General features: G+C 44.3%; 1 long non-coding RNA gene across 1 annotated transcript; it reads right to left on the bottom strand.

Annotated features, from left to right (window-relative positions):
• Nucleotides 1-263: 263 nt before the first annotated feature.
• LOC108349493 (uncharacterized) lies at nt 264-3,621 on the bottom strand. Its single transcript, XR_015644696.1, has 4 exons — nt 2,885-3,621; nt 2,750-2,793; nt 1,214-1,616; nt 264-519 (listed from the first exon to the last, which is right to left on the bottom strand). It is a non-coding gene; the product is annotated as an uncharacterized LOC108349493 (long non-coding RNA).
• Nucleotides 3,622-11,451: the final 7,830 nt, after the last annotated feature.

The raw sequence follows: 11,451 nt of genomic DNA, 5'->3' as shown, positions 1-11,451 counted from the left end.
GTGGTTGGGGAGCAGGTGGATATGGTGGGGGAAGCTTTGAGAAAGGGGAACTGGGAGAAAGAGGGGGCTGATATCAGGATGTCAACTGAAAAGGAAAATTAATTAATTAAGACCCCCCCACCCCCGTCCAAGAGTTCTCTCCGATGGTAATGAATGCCTTTAATCCCAGAGGCAAGTCATCTCTGTGAGTTCGAGGCCAGCCTGATCTACAGAGAGCCAAGTTCTAGGACAGCTAGGGCTACAAAGAGAAACCTTGTCTAAAAAAAACAAGTTCTTTAATTTTTTTCCATTATTAATAGAGCAATGCACTGCTTGAAAGTAGTTTGCGTAATTTAATAGTAGTTTTCTAACTTCTGTGGTGTTACCGTGTCTGCGTTTGTTCAGTAACCCATCTTCCACATTTTTCTTGCAGTGCCCCTGTGGAGAACTTGAGGTTTAAAGCGTCTCTGAAGAGCTGGCCATCTTGACTTCCTCACATTAGTGTGCAGACTAGCAAAATAAACATTTTTGGCATTTTACCTGTAAGGGGGAAATCAGTTTAGAAATGTTAAACAGAGCTTACGAGTGACTTTGATTGTCAGCTCTGTGGTTCCTGATCCAGATTATTCTCACAGGCCACAGGATCTCCTTACAGAACTGGCAACTTACACCTCTCATAATAATGGGGATCCCCCCACCCTCATATCATGAAATTGGTGAAGTGTGAAATCGTCCTTCCTCCCTAGTCTCTGAGAGTACCGAGGAACATGGCCACCCTCTGCTCCATTCCTGCTGCTTAGTTTATTGGATTTAACATCAACAGCAGCTTCTGGAAATGGGTTTCAACCTTGGATGTTATCTAGGGGTATCTTTAAATAGAGGGGACAGACACACACACACACACACACACACACACACACACACACACACACGTCTATGTAAATTTGTTTCTTGGGGAAAGTTTCAGAACCAAATATAGAAACTTTTTCTCTCTGGGACTTGACATTTTATTAATTATGTCCCTTTTACTTATACTTATTACTTAGTATATATTAAATATGTTTTTAATTGAAATAGAATTACATCATTTTGACCCCCTTCTATCCCATCCTGGTCCCACTGGCTACCCTCTCTCCAACCTCTCCTATGTGCCCCCTCCACATCCTTTCAAGTTGATGACTTTTTGATTGTTATTGTTACATATTTATGTGTGTATGCACAAATGTTTACAGACCTGCTGAGTTCATTTTGTTGTTGGTATCTATATGCTTTCAAAGCTGACCACTATGCACTGTACAACCAGTAGACAATGTCAGGAGATGGGACTCCATGAAATTTCTCCCATACACGTCAATATTAATGTCCATTAATAGTTCTGGGCTTCTTTATACTGCCATTTCTAGGAGAGACTGATTTACAGAAGACTTGGTATTATTTTGGCTCTCACGTCTTTCAGACCCCTCTTCTGTGATGTCCTCTGCGCCACACATGCAGGAGCTATTACGGAGATGCATGGGTTGGGGCAAGGCTCTTCATGGGTGTTTATCCCCACATTCTGTCCAGCCGTGGTTTTCTCTGATGGTCTCCACTTGCTGTAGTGAGAGGCTTCCTTGAAGAGTGGTGGTGGTTACACCTACCTGCAAAAACCATTTTTTTCTTGGGTATAAAACTGTTCTACTTTATCATCCTTCTTTACCTCTCTGTATGCCTAATTCATAAAGTAAACATGTTTATAGGAAACCACAAGTATATGAAAGGGTACTTACTATCTCCAATTGCAGGTATCTTAAAAATAACCCTGCTGATAAGGACAGGATGTCTATATGTAATATGACATGCCACAGGATAGACTTGGGTTTCAGGTTTTCTTTTCTCCATCCCTTACTTCTTTTTTTTTTTTTATTTTATTTTATTTTTTTATTAACTTGAGTATTTCTTATTTACATTTCGATTGTTATTCCCTTTCCCGGTTTCCGGGCAAACATCCCCCTAATCCCTCCCCCTCCCCTTCTTTATGGGTGTTCCCCTCCCCACCCTCCCCCCATTGCCGCCCTCCCCCCCGACAATCACGTTCACTGGGGGTTCAGTCTTAGCAGGACCCAGGGCTTCCCCTTCCACTGGTGCTCTTACTAGGATATTCATTGCTACCTATGAGGTTGGCGTCCAGGGTCAGTCCATGTATAGTCTTTAGGTAGTGGCTTAGTCCCTGGAAGCTCTGGTTGCTTGGCATTGTTGTACATATGGGGTCTCGAGCCCCTTCAAGCTCTTCCAGTTCTTTCTCTGATTCCTTCAACGGGGGTCCTATTCTCAGTTCAGTCATCCCTTACTTCTAACCCAGCAGGGACACTTCTGATATAAGTATCTGTGACGAAGCTCCCCCTGCCCCCCAGGCTGGTGCATTGTTCTCTGTTGCTCCAGGCTCTACACTCATAGCCTGAAGATCCCTACCACCAGACCATATTAAAAGACACATTTCCTGCTGCTGCTTCCCATAGGGTGGGTTGAAACTCCCAAGATTTTGTTTTCGTGTCTTTTCCAAAATAATCTAGAAGACTGCTTGTACCACGAAAACAACAGTGGGAAGATGGCGTATTTCTGCCTCACGGTAAGCCATCATCCCTCTCTTCTACTTTTCAAGATATGCCAGTAACCGTGAGCTACTGGACTGAGAATCGGCCACACGTTTCTTGGGGGCAGAATGGACTTTCACATAAGAGCCTCCCTCTTCTCTGGGACTTGACATTTTATCAGTTATGTCCCCTTTACTTACAAGTTCTGAAGCTTAGTTTTTTTCCATAACTTCAGTTTCTTTTTCTGTGAAGTGGAAGAGAAAGTGCCCATTACGAGTTAGAAAAAGGGGTAATGAGACTGGCAGGCAAGCTCGAACTTGGCTAGAAATACCTACCGAGAAAGGGTTAGTTTCTGTCCTCCTGTCCCACTCTCTTCCTTTGGCCATAAAGTTAAACTGCATCCCTGAGATGTTGGCTCCTAGCGTGTGCTGTGGTGAAAAGCATGTCCCTCTGTGCCCAGCATGGTTCCGACTGCACTTCTCGAAGGCTGCACGACAAACGGCAACCCACTGGGGACTGACGTCTTGACCAACCTGGTGGTGTGATGGCCTTTACAGTGCCTTGCTTTGGAAGTCAGGCACGCTCAGCCATACTCATTTGAAAATGGGTAGGAGAAACAGTAGTCTTCCCACTCAGCCTTGCAAATCCCTCCTCCAGCCTGAAATGGTGGCTTCCAGAACTTTCTTTGCTATTATCACCGTGGACACAAGTTTCTAACAAATGACCCAACCAATGGTCAACAGATTCTCTCTTAATTTGGCACTTGGGAAAGACGCATGATTTGGTACTGAGGAGACGAGGCTACAGTGTGGAGGACCAGGAGCCATTTTGGGAAGGTATCGTGATCTCACAGACATCTTGGCTGCTTGTCCTAAATTAAGTGAAGAAGATGGCATTGATAATCTTATTAGAGTGTTGCCAGGCAACCAGCACCTATCATTCTCTTTGCTCTTCTTTTCTGAATGGTTACTATTTAGTCCAGAATAGGGCTCCAGCATCAGAAAACCACGTAGCACCTCCTCTAACACTCCACAATTGCTTCTCTTTCTTATCAACCAGAGATGAAGAAAATCTGCAAATGAAAGGGCAAAGAAGAGATTGAAAAACATTAATTTTGTATGGCCAGCTAGATAGAAAAACCACACTTAAATCAAAAGCAAATGCAAATTGACCAAAGAAGTAAACAAGTTCCTGGCAGTGGCTCTCAAAATCAATCATGGTCCCTGATGTTTGTTTTCTGTCTAAATTGTCATCAGCATACTTTCGATACCAGTAAGACACGATTGTGTTTTTCTTATATTAAAAACCCGGCGCTTCTTAATACTGCCGCCTAATTTCTGTTTGCAGCCACGATATGCCAAAGGAAAACCAATGAGTCAAACAACCCCCAAAACTAATCAATTTGAAGAATATGTACAGCTGTGACGAGTGACCCCTGTGTATTGAAGGTGAGTTTTCAATGTTCTAGAAACTCTGGGCAATGAAAATTGGGAGACAACACTGAAGTAGGCTGGCCGGGTCCCACACAACAGTGGTGGCAGGACTCTCTAGAGCTGAGTACCACTCCAGAGAAGCCATCTGTGCTCAAGGTTCTATGCTTCCTGGATAGACTGTAGGCCTGTTGCTGGTCTGCATGTGGGATCCTTGTTTCAAACAACAATGAGCTTGTGGAGAGAACAGAATGCCTATATGAAGGTAGGAATTTCAGCTTCCTCCCGATTCAGTTCTTTGCCTCCCTCAAATTCCCGTTGCCTTTTGGTTGCAAAAGCAGACATGGAATGTTCAAACGCCTCTGGGAGTCAAGGTTGATCTCCTTGCATGTTGAAGGCCTTCCAATCCCCACTGCTCCCTGGCTCAGCTGCCCACAGCTTGGCTGAACACAGTTCCTCACCACACCCTGGCCATGCCTCTCTGAGCTGTCTTTGTTTATGTTACCCCCTCTGCCTGAGATTCTCTTCTCAAAGGACCCAGGTGAGGTGACCTCTCCCTGGGGCCTCCTCAACTACCCCAAAGAAAAGTGCTCTACTGCCTTTGCTCTGAGCGGCCTTTTGGCACTTTCTACCCCAGGCTTCCTAAGCTTAGTGGCTCACCAGGTACAAGCATTAAGGGCAGGACTTCCTTCTCTTTGTAAAGAGCACTGCAAACATAGGAAAGTGGAGATGCTGGCTAATAATGCCCTTTTCTGATCACTTTACATGCCAGTGATTGACAGACAGCTTGCAAACAGGAATTTTTTTAAGGTTTAACCCGCTTGCTGTTCTCGTACTCTTGTATCAGACCAGTACTACTGGGTTAAGATTCCATAAATGCATGTTTCTACCTAGTAAAGAGCTTAGCCTCTGGAAGCTTGGGCCATATTATATCTTTCATTTCACATCTTAGCCACCAGATTATGTTTTCCACACTGGCTTTCCACTTGCAGCCAAGATTAATTCTCCGTGTGTTCAGATTCAGTGCTGAGTCTGTAAAAAAGGGCTTCCTTTGTGCAGTAGGCCCCAAGCTGGCATCAGCCAAAGGTTCCAGATTTGTCACCGTTCAAACCCAAGATTTTGGTTGGTGCCTAATGAAGGTGGTTGCTCCTTCTAGCCAAGGACCTTGCTGGAGGACTTGCCAGGGAAGTGTTTGCTCTTCCTAGGAATTTGACGAACAGTTTTGTGTAGCTCAATGTGGATCAGTAGTTTTCCACCATCTGATGGCTTCTGCCAGATAGGCCATAGCCTTTAGGTTGGTAGAATGGCTTGTGACACGACTCAGGCACAGGTAAACTCATACTTGTTTGGAGGTTTGGGGACCAGCCATGGGAGGAGAAGGGGGTAGGCAGAGGTGCAGGAGAAGGTCCCTCACCAATAAGATACCAGGGAGTTAAACTTAGTTGTAGAGGGCCGCAATAACATTCGCAACCACTAGTTGGCGCTGTCTTCCACTGCGCACCACGTGGTAGGTCAGGATAGACTCCGCCATTACAAGATGGCGCCAACCTTCGCCGCGCCAGCCGGCCCCCCTTTCAGGTAGTTAACTGTGCGCATGTGCAAGAGTGCCTTCGTGCCAGGTCTTTGCCCACTCCGGGGCGTGCCTTATGAGATCATGGGTAACAACCAATCAGGTGTGGGTGCGCTGCACGAGGGTTTTATAAGTGCCCCATATTGGTGCGGCGTGGCTTTTCCTCTTCTAAGATTAATAAAGTGGTCACAGTAAGGATTTCTAATGTCCGCGTGCTCCTTGCCGGCGAAAAGTCGCGCGCGGGACACTTAGTGTATGTTCTATGGCCAAATACGTAATATGTCAGACTGTGCGTTTGTTGACAGTTCATATTCAGTGAAATTAGGGTTCTATTACCTATGAACTTCCTAGCAAAGGAAAGCAATAAACCTTTTCTTTCTTTCTTTCTTTCTTTCTTTCTTTCTTTCTTTCTTTCTTTCTTTCTCTCTTTCTTTCTTTCTTTCTTTCTTTCTTTCTTTCTTCCTTCCTTTTTCTTTCTTTCTTTCTTTCTTTCTCTCTCTCTTTCTTTCTTCCTTCCTTCCTTTTTCTTCTTTCTTTTTTTCTTTCTTTCTTTCTTTCTCTCTCTCTTTCTTCCTTCCTTCCTTTTCCTTCTTTCTTTCTTTCTTTCTTCCTTCCTTCCTTTTTCTTTCTTTCTTTCTTTCTTTCTCTCTCTCTCTCTTTCTTCCTTCCTTCCTTCCTTCCTTCTTCTTCTTTCTTTCTTTCTTCCTTCCTTCCTTCCTTTTTCTTTCTTTCTTTCTTTCTTTCTTTCTTTCTTTCTTTCTTTCTTTCTTTCTTAAATGATAGCACGGGCACCTGTGTATACATAACGCAAAATCATAGCTCATTTTATTGAGTTCAGGATTCTTTGTGCTTCATATTACATATCTCGTTCTATCTTCACAACAATCCCAAGAGATGGGTGTATCATATTTACTTAATAAATAACCAAAATGACATATAAAAAGTTATGTCATATTATTTCATGCATATAGTTATATTTTAACTGGTGACTTTCTCAAGCTGTTTTTTTCCTTGTTTTCCCAAACTCTGGAAGAAATGAAGCTTCCTGGCCACGTAGAGGAAGGAAGCTTTCCTTCATGTAGAGGAAAAATATGTTTGAGGAGTTTGCTAGACGATGGCTTATCTATCTGGACCCTGAGGAACTCTATCAGAGCTATGGGGATGTAGGCCACAGAAACTCTTAAAGAAATACTTGAGCCAGACAGTGGTGGAGCACACTCAGGAGGCAGAGACATGTGAATCTCCATAAGTTCAAGGCCAGCCTGGTCTACAAAGCAAGTCTCAGGAGAGCTAGGGCTACACAGAAAAAATCCGTCTTGAAAAATCAAACCAGGGGAAAAGAAGAAATACTTGGGGCGTATTAGATACAGAATGGAATATTAACACAGTCAACTGTGTTGTGTCCACTGTTGATGTCTATGCTCACCCATCATGGAGATCCGAGAAAAGCCGGCTAGGCTAAGTAGCCTCTTTACTAGCAGTGTGGCCATGTAGGGCACCAGCTTGGCAGTTTTTAGTTTCAAACAAGTTCACATAGAACAGAAGAAGGGTTTCCTCATTACTCTCCTCCCTTTAGAAGGGTCAGCCTGTCTGTGCATGGAGATGTAGTGCTTTATTGACATTAATCTATCCCTGTGTTATTTGAGCAACTCACAGTTCTGTTGCTTTGGCACTTCTTTTGCCTGGCTGCTCCCTTCCTCCTGGAAGAGATGGAAATCCATTCCATCTAGTGGGATGAGGGACGGACCCAGAGACCAAGAAGCATCTCTTAACCATGTTCTGTGAGCTGACCCAGATTCTTGATAGCACTGGCTGACTCCTCCTTCCCATCTCTTCCAGTTGTTGCCAGGTCCCAGACTTAAGATAACAGACAGCAAGGACCATAGGTTGTGGGTAAGGCTTTTCTCTCTCTCTTTGGTTCCTTGTTGGTTACAGAATAGGAAAGGAAACAGCCAGGACACTGCAGAAGCATGCAGCATGTGCATGAAGAATGTAGTGCTGGAGGATTCAAACATTCTCTAAGAACTGAAAAGCTCATCTCAACCCTGGCAAAACTGACATAGTCCCCCATTATAAAGAGTCCACGGTTAGTGGGAAGTCTTATTAAATACCTGCTCCAGAAGGCAAGAGTCTGTGATAGAAATATACTGAAGACCTTGTGGATCTGGATGACCCACCTCCTGAGCTGATCATCCTTTTACACTGCATCTTGAGCAAATGAAGATTCAGACATAATTCTGCAAAGGCTAGAGAAAGAGTGCATAGATGTGCCCTCCTGGTAGATTAGACACGTGTGTCAATTGCACAAGAGACTCTGTGAGACGTGTGGGGAAAGTATCCATGGTACAGAACACCTAGGGTAATCTAATTGAGAGCAATAAATAGCATAGTTTTTTTTTGTTGTTTTTTTTTTGTTTTTTGTTTTTTGTTTTTTTTGAGAAGATAAACTATGACGAGCCAAATTGGTGGCTAGCAGGAGACTTTCAAGGCTAGGAGCAGAGTTCAGTGAAGCAGATATTAAGCGTTCAGAATTTAGCAGAGCACTTAGGGTGAGCTCTCCACACATTTTACTTGCAAAATTAGTTCTGATTGATCTGGATAGGAACAGGGTGGAATCTAGCAAACACACATGCATTCTGGTGAGGTACAAGGTTCCCAGTGGGAAGGGAGAGAGGAGAAAGAGGATGCAGATTCTGTTAGGAAAAAATTTACTAAATAATTATTTGATTATTTGGAGGAGCCTATTCATTTTTTGAAGTTATAAAGGCATATTATAAAAGATAAAGGTATGCCAAGAGAGTTTCTGTTTTAAAAACAAAATAACTGGTTTATTTTTAATGTAGAAGAAAGTTCTAAATATAAAGACATAGTCCCATAGTCCCAATCATCCACTCATTCCATGAGCTCCTGTCCCCTGCCTCTGAGCACAGGTAGAGCGCATATGGAAATCCACCTGCCTGTTTCTTGAGTGCTGGGATTAAAGTTGTGAGTCTCCATGTCCTTCTACGAGCTAACAGTTAGCTCTTAACAGTTGGGATGTTTGTATTCTTCCAAGTTCATATGTTGGAATCTTCATCTCTAAGGTTTTTGTATTAGGAGCTAGGGCATCTGGGAGATGTTGGGGGTGGGGGCTGGAGTACTCATGAATGGCATTAGTGCCCTTCACCGGTACTTCTAGTCTCTTTTGGAACAACTCCACTCTCTTCTGTTCATATGACACCACAGTGTACTTCTCTACAAGGAAGGGGGCCTTTAGAACCAGACCCAGAATACACCTTCTTTTTTGTATTTTTCCAGTCTCCAGGCTAGAAAGTTTCTAGACGTATTCCTGCTGTCCATAAGCTACTGCCTTCATGACGTACTTTTGCAGCCATTGACATACTCTTGCCTAGCCTCTTCCTGGATATTGCTCCAGATTTGTTCCACTCTTTTACTCCCATCCCTGGAATGTTTCTCCAAGGAGCCTATCTCCTGATTGGCTCCCTACATCCGTTCCCTGGCGGTTATGATTGACCCTGCTGATGGCTGACCAACTCAGGAATTAGAGTGGCATGAAGCTAGGGTCAGGACAGAAGGCGCTGGAAAAATCTCAAAGGGCCGGTGTTTGCAATTAGAAGCAGAACTGAAGATGACTCTCCAACCTTCCCTCTATGTTTTGAGGCTCACCAGCCTGAGGCTGCTGATGTTTGAAGCGCGGTGCCTTCATTGGATTCTGGATCTATTGATAGGTCTTCTACAAGCATCTAGGACTTGGATGTTTCAGTAGAAACTCATTAAAGTGAAATCTCAGCCAGATTCATTAGAGTCTTCTTGCTCTACCCCAGCCATCAATATGATATGTTCCTTACCCTTCCACACACACACACACACACACACACACACACACACACACACACACACACACATTGGTCATTTCCCATGGCTTGTAAGGTGTCTTAGATGCTTTCTGCTGCTGAACCAACAGTGCACAAAACAACTGAAGGAAGAAAGGATTTAGTTTGGCTCACGGTCTTGAGTGTTCCAGTACATTACAGATTGACTCCTTCGCCGTGGGATCTGTGTGTGTAGTGAGGCAAAAGATCATAGCCAGGGGCAGACAGAAAATGCTCACCTCATGGTTCATAGGGAGGGAGGGAGGGAGGGAGAGAGAGAGAAGGGGGAGCAGACAAACCCTTCCAAGGTACATTCCCAGGATATTATTTCTTCATGTCCAGCCTGATCTCCCAATAATCCATTCAACTATAAGTCTGTTGATGTATTATTAATCCACTAATTGTGCCCATGATTTCACGAGGGTTTTATTGCTGTGAAGAGACACCTTGGCCAAGGTAACTCATAAAAGGAAACAAATTTAGTTGAGGCTGGCTTACAGTTTCAGAGGTTCAGTCCATTATCATCATGGCAGGAAGCATGGCAGCAGGCAGGCAGACATGGTGCTGGAGGAACCTAGAGTTCTACATCTTGATCCTAAGCCAGACCAGGAGAAGAATCTCTGTTCTGAAATGGGCAGAGCTTGAGTACAGGATCTCAAAGCGCACCCACACAATGACCTCATGTCCTCCAACAAAGCCACACCCACTCCAACAAGACCACACTCCTAATAGTGCCACACTTCCCATGGACCAAGCATATTCAAACCACCATAACGACACAGTCATTTCCTAGGAACCAGGCTCTGAACCTCGTATAGAGAACCTCGTCTTTCACATATGAACTTCTGTGGAGACATCTCATATCTGAACTGCAACACAATCTCCACGTTATTTCCATTGATCTGTTTATGATCTCTAGACTGCCCACTTTTGTCTGGTTCTGCTACCATGGCAACAGTCTTGGAAATTGTCTTTATGCTTCTAGAACAAAGCCCCCTAGGAAATTCTCTATTCCGCTATTGGTAAAAACAACCTGGTGTGTTACTCACTGCCGGCAGGTAGACTGGATGACATATGACAATTGATATTGATCATCAACTTAATAAAGCATCTAGAATCACCAGGGAAACAAACCTGGGGGCATGTCAGTGAGGGGTTTTCTAGATCAGGCCAATAGAAGTGGGAAAACCTACTCTAATTGTCAGAGCAGACGAAAAGGAGTGAGTGAATGGAGCGGCAGCATCATGTCTTTCTCTCTGCCGCTTGGCTGTGGATGCAACGGGACTAGGCTCTTCAGGCTCCTGCTACCATGACTTCCTCAGTCTGCGCTTAAGCCCTGAGCCAAAATAAACCACTCACTCCTCAGGTTGGCTTTCTCAGGCGTTTGGTCCCAGCAGCATGTAGAATGACCAACACAGTACGTGACGTGATTCTGTCACAGACCTATCTCTTGCCCATCTCTCTCTGTCTTCCCCTTGACCTCTGTGAGTCAGCAATGCTACCCTTTTTTTTTTTTTTTGGTTCTTTTTTTTTGGAGCTGGGGACCGAAACCCAGGGCCTTGCGCTTCCTAGGCAAGCGCTCTACCACTGAGCTAAATCCCCAACCCAATGCTACACTTCTTACAAGATGTCTAACCCTTGTCACTTCCCGCTCCCTGCTGGGTTAGCTCTCTCTGTACTTGTACACCCAGTTAAATGCCTCTTCGCTATTTGCCCCAGAGTCCCATGGGCCACACGCTTGTCTTGTGCCCTCTGCTCAAGAACAAAAGCTCTTCATACATGGTCATTTTACACCAGAAGCCTGAAACATAGCACATGGCCAGCTAATCTTTGCCGGATAGATGAGGAGTGTATAATAAATGTATTTCACAGGTGAAGGACTGGAGGTTAACCCACACCTCCGAGTGACGCAGGAAGTCTGATTCAGTATTGTTTCCAAGACATCGTCTATCAGTGCTCACAGAGACCCTGCTGGCATACACAATGGAACGGAACCTTTCTAGCATGAGATACGGCTCCACGGGCTCATC

Source organism: Rattus norvegicus, chromosome 1 (assembly GCF_021556685.1).
Source record: "Rattus norvegicus strain SHRSP/BbbUtx chromosome 1, alternate assembly SHRSP_T2T, whole genome shotgun sequence".
NCBI lineage: Eukaryota > Metazoa > Chordata > Mammalia > Rodentia > Muridae > Rattus > Rattus norvegicus.
Note: the sequence above shows the minus strand (reverse complement) of the source record. Positions and strands in the feature narration are given on the sequence as shown.